Below are 10,652 nucleotides of genomic sequence, written 5' to 3' on the forward strand. Positions count from 1 at the left end.
TCAAAGATATGGAAATCTAGCTTAAGTCAAACATCATAAAATGGCGAGACAGAGCCATAAACCAGTCACAGAACCTTGGTCGTACTTTCTTTTCCTTATACTATCCTAAGAGTGAAAGAGAGGAAGGAAGGAAAGAGGGAAGGGAGGAAGGAAGATAGCAAGAAAGGAAGAAGAAAGAGAAAGAGAGAAAGAAAGTTTAACTTTATATATAGCCTTGCTTCAGTTAGTGGTTCAGCTGTTATCAGCATTCTCTGGGTTGTGTTATCAGCACATAACTGTGTTATCAGCACATAACAGTGTTATCAGCATTGTTCTGCTCCTCTGAATAGCATTTAGGAAATCTCTTAGAACTGGAGCCTTGTTGCTAGCAGTAATATTCTCAGAGATATATATAGACTTACCTCTGACCCACAAACTGTCCCCAGTATAGATTATAATTGTGCATAAACCCTTCTTTCCTTTCCTGCGCAGCCATGATGGGTTTCTCTATATGGGTTTATGTGACTTTGGTAGATCAGTCTTAGCATTGGTTGTAAAAAATAATCTTGCACCTAATATATGCATACGACTTTAATAAGTAAATGGAGAATTATGTCCTAAGTGATTGTACAATAGCATTTTTATTGCAGAATTGAAAAATTTTAAATGATGCATGTTAACATCTGAATTTGCCACTACAGCTTGAACTCCTCTTCTGCTTGTGGAGTTAGGCACACTGTGTCTGCAGAGATAGGATTTCAGAGTACTTGTGGAAGGTAGTGGGGATTAGGGCATTTATTGGCCTAATTAATGGTGACAGGGTATATCAAAAGTGAGAAGAAAGGCTCTCTTCTTTCAGTGGTGAGCCATGGCTATAATCAAAAAAAGCTGGATTTCTTGGAAAATTAAAAGTGGGTTAGTCCAATTCTTGTACCATCAAACTGTCATCTAAAATGCGGGCCACACAATACATGTGTACACAGTGAACTTCTTGGTCTGTTAATGTAATTCTTAAAAAGCTCAGTTTATATTTTTTCCTGTGTGTCTGAAATAGCAATATAATCCACAGAGCCCAACTTGAGATTCCAGTTATGTTTCTACCTCAAGAGTCTGTGGTCTCAGAGGAGTCCCTTAAAACTCCTTGGTTGCTGGATTGCTCATCTATAAGATGCAGAATATTGTGGGGCAAAGTTGGAAACCCCTCTTGAGGGCTGTGATGCTCTGGACTGGTACATCTTACAGTGCTTCCAGAGAGCTATTTCTAGAGGCAATTAGTTGGTTTATAAACAAATTCTTTTGATGTGAAGGTTTAAACTGTGTATTGGCAGCAATTGTTTGAATAGTTGACTTGAATGAGTTTAACTGGTTATAAGAGAGTGTTTTGTTTCTCCGGATGATGTAATTACTGCCTGTGTTGAGTTCCTGCAGGAATGATTTAAATGTTGGATGTATTTGAATTGCATCAGTTGTACAAGTGTGCATTTGATATCTGTGGGTTTATTTAGCTCCCCTTGGTGTTCTGAGTGTCCTGTGACAGTAGGCAGTTACCATCTCGCCACCACCATTAAGGCACCAGGTATCCACCAATTCCCTCATAAAAAGAGATGTGGGATCACCTCTAGCAGATCTAACAGCCCTGGGGAGTTGTGGATGGCTCCCTCCTAAGAGGAATCTTCTGCAGGCGGGGCCTTTTCCTCTTGGAGGACCAGGCCTTCCCTCAAGCCTATTAACCTGAGGAATAGTCATGTCATTCCACTCAGTTCTTCCTCCTTAACTCAGCAGGGGCTTCAGTGGAGATTTAGCGGTGGTAGTAGCAGAGCTGGTGACAGTGCAACGGAGCCATTGGCAGCAACCAACGCTGTGGTATCGCGAGTTGCGGGTAATGAAGAACCTTGTGGTAGGACTGAAGCCAACAAAGTTGACTGCTACAAATTTAGGTTGAAGCCAACCCAACATGCCAATTGACGAGAGTTAGGCTTCACTATCCTTCCAGAATTCTTTTTCTGTGCTATAGCGTGTTATGATTGTATAACATTCATCATCTGGAATTCTCAAAATATGTTATAAGCAATAGCAGCATTTGATGGCTAGAGAATGCTTTAGACATAGTTGTATAGTTTAATGACCTACAGCTTTTTGCTTTTTACACATAGAGAAGTAGAAGTTCCAGAAGGTTAAATTAATTGATGTAGTCCTCTAGCAAGTCACTATAGAATTCGGAAATAGGATAACTACCATGAATGGGTAGTGGACAATTTCTTTTCTTTTATAAGAAATGCAAGGAAGAGCACTTCCTATCGTCGAAGTTTGGTCATCTGCAAAAGATAACTTTAATGTGATATTTGGAATGGAGCATAGAGGTTATGTGCCTTCCTTACCCCACCATGAAGCCAAGAGGGCTAGCCCAGAGGGTAGCAAAGAATCTAGTAGAGAATATTTTGTTTCTTGTCTGCCTTGCTGATAGGAATTTTAGGATTACACACTTGGGATACATGGCAAGAGTACACAAAAGTCTAATTACAATGAAAGGAGAGGTTTATTTCAGGGGTTCTTAAATTTTTTTGTGTTGCGACTGCTTTGGCAGTCTGGTGAAGCTTGTCACTCCTCCTCAGAATAATTTTGAAATGCACAATATAAAGTACAAAGGCTTCAAGGAAAACATCACACTGAAATAGTTATCAAAATAATTTTTAAATTGTCATAGAGTAATATGTGTGCTTCTTATGCATTAAGTAACAGAATTTAATGGCTGGCCTAGTAATCGTCATAAATCCAAGGTGGTGACATATACAGGATTTCAGTATGTCTGTAAAGACTGTAACAAGAAATAGAAATATCAGTATATTCTATCTATAACAAAGTGACATGTACTGCTGATACTACGGTGGTTTGGTACCTGCATTTATATTTGAATGAAACAGTAAATTTCAGTTAGATGTTAGTGAAAATAAGTGATGTCATTTAATTTAAGAAATTCAAGTTCATGGATCCTTTGAATTCCATCCCTGGGCCCTTCTCTGGGGGTCAAAATGAAGAACCTCTGGGTTTCTAAGTCATCTTTTTTTCACCTGCTTCTCTGGGATGGTGTTCAAATAGGGATTCCCAATAAGTTTTCAAATAGGGGGCATACTGGTGGCTTCACTGGAGGAGAACTGAGTGGAGTTAGCAGAGGATTGCAGTAAGAGCACAGGCTAGATGAATCCTAGATCGAATTATAAAGTAATAAGGTTTTTTTTTTCTGCCCATTCACTGTTCTTTCTACATAATCTTCCTCCAAGTCAGGTGCTCCGTGCTTCTGAGTGATATGAACCATTCAGTTAGACGTAATTGTTAGTGGCAATGCTTTAGCTTTTACACGGACGTATTAAGTGCGTATGTTTACATATGGTCTACAGGGAGAAGGCACTATTTATTCCAAAGGAATCCAGTGCTGGTGATGGATTCTTGGATTCTTCGGCACCTGGGGAGGTGGGTAAAGGGATACTTTTGGCCGTTACTGATACCTTTCAGCTGCTTCCCGCTTTACTATTTCTCTTGCCTACTCATAAGGCAGGTGCACTTTGGCAAACAGAAGGAAGTAGTTCTTTTGCAGTTTGCTCTTGGTTTTACTTATCCTGGCAGTAACATTTCCCTAGGGGCAGGCAAATACTTCTAGTTGAACATCTCATTTGCAGTGCTGTCATTTGAGGTGATAGTCATTTGTAGTTTGTAGAGGAATGATTCCATTCCTGTGAGTGAACAGATGGGTTAATAAAGCTGTCTGAGGTTGTAACCTGGTTTACAAGCTATTTTCAGGGCATCATGGTGTCACGATCCTGAATTTTGAACCACCAATAGTCTGTTAGATTATAAGCACCTTGAAAACCAGGGTTAAACCTCACGTAAACCAGGGCCATATCAACGCGGTAGAGAGGTATGCTTCACCTCTAGGTTTTAAGAGGTAAAGGTGGTGTGGTGTATGTTGCTGTCATGTAGCACAGAGAAAATATTTACGCTCTGACAATACATTAACTTCATAAAAAAGAACTAAAATAAGTCTTGTGCTATTTTATTCTAAATGTGTTTTCTTTATTGCCTAACTTGTCTAACTATAAAATGACTTTGGCATCTTGAAAGAAATGATCACATAAGTGCAAGCACGTTTTTTAAAGAATTGACGCTTTATGAGCCTTAGATGAAGGCATTCTTTAAATTTGTTGTTTTAATTATGTTCTCAAGCTCTCCTACTTTTTGTAGTGAGCTTGCTTTTGTTTTATGGTTCACAGCAGTATGCACTGAGACTTGGTTTGAAGCCATGTAAGAGGGAAGATGGGGAAGACAGTGGGGGCAAGCCACGGTTCTGCTGGACCTCTGCTAGGCTCAACTGTCAAGAGTGTACACTGCAGGCACCATTGATGCTTAATAGCATAAGGCAGAGGTTTTCAGTCCTGGCCGCATGTTAGAATAATGTGAGGAGCTTTTAAAACATACCAATTAAGTCAGAACCCCTGGTGGTGGGCCTCTGTCTTTGGTATGTATTAAAACACGCCAGGCGATTCTCACGTGCAGCCATAGTTGAGAATTATTGGTATAATGGATGTGAATACCAGTCTACGAACGCAAATGGGCAAGAAACTGAACTCAAACTATTTTTTATTCCTAACCTCAAGTTCGCTATTAACCTCAATCTTTCTTATGGTTTACTTAACCCCCCCAATAGTTCAAAGTTGTTACATAATGCAAAGTTTGGGGGATCAGAGGTGCCTCTTTATTTGTAGGTCATCTGCCCTCTGAGGTTACCATTGTGTGTCCACCCTCCCATTTGGATGGCACTTGGGGTCTAGTGGTGCAGGACGCTTGGAGCACTTGTGTCTTTCTGTGTTGTGCTTCACCAAGTCACCAGGACTAGGGCTAAGGGGGTGCCACAAAATGCAGTTACCACACAAGTCATATTTTAATGCAAAATTCACAAATTCTAAATTAATGCAAAAAATTCATGACGAACAATATCAGAATTTTAAAGAAAGATAGGATCTGTATATCCTTCATCATCAAGCATTTTTTTTTTGTGGGAAATACAGCCTCTCTAGCAACACAGGATTTTCTTCCTGCCTTATAGTTGAAGAAATCTCATTTAATCCAAGGAAACTCCTTTTGCCGTCACGACTGCATATTTGGCTTGCATATTTGATCTCTTCAGGAGTATTTCCTCTTAGCGCTTTCCCCAAAATGGTCTTAGACTTATGGAAGCAAAATATATGAAGAAAGGTATTTAGTGGACAACTTTGAATTTTCTTCCATTTGCCACACCTCTCTCTGTCACTGAGCAGTGAATTTACCACCTGAGGTATATGTGAGTGTGTGTGTGTAGTTTGTGTGTGTGTACATGTGTATATGGGGGAATAGGGTACCATAAGTTAATTTTCCTCTTTCTTTCTTCCTCCCTCCCTCCCTCCTTCCTTTCTCCCTCCCTCCCTCCCTCCCTTCCTCCCTCCCTCCCTCCTTCCTTCCTTCCTTCCTTCCTTCCTTCCTCCCTCCCTCCCTCCCTCGCTCTCCCTTCCTTCCTTCCTTCCTTCCTTCCTTCCTTCTTTCCTTCCTTCCTTCCTTCCTTCCTTCCTTCCTTCCTTCCTTCCTTTCTTTCTTTCTTTCTTTCTTTCTTTCTTTCTTTCTTTCTTTCTTTCTTTCTTTCTTTTTCTTTCTTTTCTTCTTTCTTCTTTCAGGCTATTTGATGGGGAACACCAAACATTTATTTTTCAAAACTTCAGATCCTTGTCATCAAAATGCCCTGTCTCTGATACCGAGTATTTCTTTGAGTATGTCTTATATAGGTTCCTCACCAAAAATTTCAGCCCAGCAGGGCACTGCCAATGCACTAGAAGTGTCTATGGCATCTGCTGCCCCCTTAGATGCTGGGATGTACATGAGAGAATACTCAACTTTCCCACTCCACATTTTACTATTTGATGAATTTAAAAACCTGTGTATGTCTCTGTCTCCAGGGCAGTTTGGGGAAACAAGTCCTCCATCCATCTCTCAGAAGAACTTTGTGGTTCCTGCCTCTGTTCCCTGGGTGTTTGTGAATAAAATATTCCTCCCCCTCTGGCCACATGGGAATTAAGAGCCACACAGGAGTTAACTCATGCAAACTGAGTCCTCTCAAGGAGCCCCTGGGCAGGAATGTCCAAACATCGGAAGCTCATCTATCTCGGCTTTAAGTTTCACTCTTCTCATTCTCATGCACTCCACCTACACCTCCTCCATAAAACTTAACTCTAACTCAGGATGTATCCAGAATCCTTTCAGTTTTCAACAGCTCACCTGTCATGGCCCTGGTCCCGGTCAGCACGACCTTCCCCCTGGGAAACTGCAGTAGCTTCCTAACTGGTTGCGGGCAGGAGCTGCTAATGCTCATGTAGGTGCATATTCTTCCGTTCTTGGTTGGCACAGCACTTGGCAAATTGGCATCCAGGGAGAGCTGTATGACTGGTTCTCATCATGGGTGTGAACCTAGATGTGGAGGCACCAGCCTCCTCAGGTGGAGGAGTGTGTGCCCTCCCCACACTCTTTCTCTTTCCACATTCTCCAGCTAAATGCAGAGAAGAACACTGAGGACCTGGGGGAGAGATGGACCACAAGATGGAAAAGACCCTGAATTACCACGTACCCTGAATTACTATATGGATCACAATCGTCATGTGAGTAAAAAATAAACCTACTGTGCTGATAGATGCTTGACTCCATGCCTTGTCTTCCAGCAACACCTTTCCTGGCCACCCCATTTAATTTATGTAATTTATTTATTTTTTATTTTGTTTACTTGTTTATCTTTTTTTGAACATCTTTATTGGAGTATAATTGCTTTACAAAGGTGTGTTAGTTTCTGCTTTATAACAAAGTAAGTCAGCTATACATATATATATATATATATATATCTCCCCATATCTCCTCCCTCTTGTGTCTCCCTCCCACCCTCCCTATCCCACCCCTCTAGGTGGACACAAAGCACGGAGCTGATCTCCCTGTGCTATGCAGCTGCTTCCCACTAGCTATTTTACATTTGGTAGTGTATATATGTCCATGCCATTCTCTCACTTTGTCCCAGCTTACCTTTCCCCCTCCCTGTATCCTCAAGTCCATTCTCTATGTCTGCATCTTTATTCCTGTCCTGCCACTAGGTTCTTCACGACCATTTTTTTTTCTTAGATTCCATATATATGTGTCAGCATACGGTATTTGTTTTTCTGTTTCTGACTTACTTCACTCTGTATGACAGACTCTAGGTCCATCCAGCTCACTACAAATAACTCAATTACGTTTCTTTTTATGGCTGAGTGATATTCCATTGTATCTATGTGCCACATCTTCTTTAACCATTCATCTGTTGATGGAAATGTAGGTTGCTTCCATGACCTGGCTATTGTAAATAGAGCGGCAATGAACATTTTGGTACATGACTCTTTTTGAATTATGGTTTTCTCAGGGTATATGCCCAGTAGTGGGATTGCTGGGTCGTATGGTAGTTCTATTTTTAGTTTTTTAGGGAACCTCCATACTGTTCTCCATAGTGGCTGTATCAATTTACATTCCCACCAACAGTGCAAGAGGGTTCCCTTTTCTCCACACCCTCTCCAGCATCTATTGTTTGTAGATTTTTTGATGATGGCCACTCTGACTGGTGTGAGATGATATCTCATTGTAGTTTTGTTTTGCATTTCTCTAATGATTAATGCTGTTAAGCATTCTTTCATGTGTTTGTTGGCAACCTGTATACCTTCCTTGGAGAAATGTCTGTTTAGGTCTTCTGCCCATTTTTGGATTGGGTTGTTTGTTGTTTTGATACTGAACTGCATGAGCTGCCTGTAAATTTTGGAGATTAATCCTTTGTCAGTGGCTTTATTTGCAAATATCATCTCCCATTCTGAGGGTTGTCTTTTTGTCTTTTTTATGGTTTCCTTGGCTGTACAAGAGCTTTTAAGTTTCATTAAGTTCCATTTGTTTATTTTTGTTTTTATTTCCGTTTCTCTAGGAGGTGGGTCAAAAAGGATCTTGCTGTGATTTATGTCATAGAGTGTTCTGCCTGTGTTTTCCTCTAAGAGTTTATAGTGTCTGGCCTTACATTTAGGTCTTTAATCCATTTTGAGTTTGTATGGTGTTAGGGAGTGTTCTAGTTTCATTCTTTTACATGTAGCTGCCCAATTTTCCCAGCACCACTTATTGAAGAGGCTGTCTTTTCTCCATTCTATATTCTTGCCTCCTTTTTCAAAAATAAGGGGACCATATGTGCATGGGTTTATCTCTGGGCTTTCTATCCTGTTCCATTCATCTATTTCTTTTTTGTGCCAGTACCATACTGTCTTGATTACTGTAGCTTTGTAGTGTAGTGTGAAGTCAGGGAGCCTGATTCCTCTAGGTCCGTTTTTCTTTCTCAGGATTGCTTTGGCTATTCAGGGTCTTTTGTGTTTCAATACAAATTGTGAAATTTTTTGTTCTAATTCTGTGAAAAATGCCATTGATAATTTGATAGGGATTGCATTGAATCTGTAGATTGCTTTGGGTAGTATAGTCATTTTCACAATGTTGATTCTTCCAATCCAAGAACGTGGTATATCTCTCTATCTATTTGTATCATCTTTAATTTCTTTCATCAGCCAAACACTAATATATACTTTTAAAAAGCAAACAGGGGCTTCCCTGGTGGCGCAGTGGTTGAAAGTCCGCCTGCCGATGCAGGGGACGCGGGTTCGTGCCCCAGTCTGGGAAGATCCCACATGCCGCGGAGCGGCTGGGCCCGTGAGCCATGGCCGCTGAGCCTGCACGTCCGGAGCCTGTGCTCCACAACGGGAGAGGCCACAACAGTGAGAGGCCCGCGTATGGAAAAAAAAAAAACAAAAAAAGCTCTCCATATGATTCTTTTGTGCAGCCACAGCCTAGACCATTGGTCTTGCTAATGTCCCTCCCAGCATTGACATCTTGTGACTGGGTGGATAATTTAGGTCTTTCTAATTCTATGGAAAATAAAGTCAGAAGCACTAGTGATTTCCCGTGATAACTTCTTGGAGGTTATATTACATGCTGCCACTAGATGGTAGTGGCAACTCCTGGGATGGAGGTGATTCTAGTTATTTGGGATTTTTCCCTTCCCTGTGTAATATACTTGAGACACCTAGCTTAGGAAGCTTTGTGGGGACTTGACAATTTAGTTCCTTTCCCTGAGCCAGAGGCCCAGAAGTGCAGCTGTTTTTCTTGACAAGCTGATAGAGCCTCATTAAATAAACCTTCTATCGTCTGAAGGGAGAAAGTGAACCCCTGCATAGATATTAGCTCACATTTCTCTTGTTATTTCCAGCAGGTGTATGCTCCTTCCTTGTTCTCTGTATTCTTCTCTCTCTTTTTCTGTCAATGGCCTCTCTTTTCCTTTCTTTCTCTTTTTTCTTGGTTTCTACCTCTAACCCCTATGTATAATTTGGTTATAATAACTAATGAGAGAATACATTTTATTTTGCTACCTTTGTGGTTGATAAAAATTTCAGGAATCTAAAAGTGATTCAGACCCAGCATCCTTAGAAGGGTGAACGTATTCAGGTTACAATGGGGAAATTCTTATTCAGGGGACTTCTTGTGTAACAGCTGTGGCAGCACCAGCCAAATCGAGGAAGAAAGGAAGAATTTTATGTGCCTATCAGAGAAAAACAGGCAAAATCCTCTTCTTTTTACAGCACAATTCGGGTGAGGGCCAAAGCTCTGGGTGTACATGTAAGTAGGGGTTTTGTACAATAATAGGGTGTGCTTCTCCAATGCTTTTCATCCCAAGATCTCAAAGCACACTTGCTGCTTTATTCTGTATAGCTGCCTGTTTTCCCTGGGCTGTCAAAATAGGAAGATGTGCTGTGATTTTTTTTTTTTTCCCCAAAGAGATTGCATTCCTTCCCTGGCTTTGTTCCAGCCCAGCTGCTTGTTGTTCAGGGAGATGCTGTGCTGTTGGTGCCAGTATACCACTGAGCTTTCTTCTTCCCTGAGTGACATATTCTGATGGGTCATTGCCTGGAACAGTGGAGCAAAGCATGGTGTGTGTCCATCTGTGAAGAACTCTTGTTGTTTACTATTCTCTTATTTCCTTCTGGCAGCATCAGATACCAATCTTCATTAAAAAAACAAAACAAAACAATCAACCAACCAACTAAAAAATAAAAACAAAAAAAACACACCAAACAATGCAAAAAACAAAAAATACTTTAAAAATCCTTTCTTTAAATTAATAGTTAATGTTTATTGAGTGCCTACTCTATGCCAGGTACTGTTTTAAACACTTGACATATATCCTATCATTTAATCCTCACATCAATGTCATGATCTAGGGTCTATTATTATCCCCAATTTACAGATGAGGAAACTGAGTAAAAGCAGGGGTAAGGAAATTGCTCAATGCCACACAGCTGATACACAGATGAGCCAAACTCTGAGCTCAGGCAACCTGACACCAGAGGTTATGGTCACTTAACCCTATATGTAGACTCTAAGAGTTGGGTATTAGAGTCCTACTGAAATAAAGGATACGTTCTCCAATTGAATAGTCATTAGGAAAGGGTGTATTTCCTGTTAACATAACTATATTTTCTTTGGTGTAAGATTGAATAGATGCTCCAAACCCAGCCTTTCCCCATTCTGGAGGAACTAAGTGCGTTCTGGTATTCCCA

Source organism: Leucopleurus acutus (genome assembly GCF_964270905.1).
Source record: "Leucopleurus acutus genome assembly, chromosome: 6".
NCBI classification, from domain to species: Eukaryota; Metazoa; Chordata; class Mammalia; order Artiodactyla; family Delphinidae; genus Leucopleurus; species Leucopleurus acutus.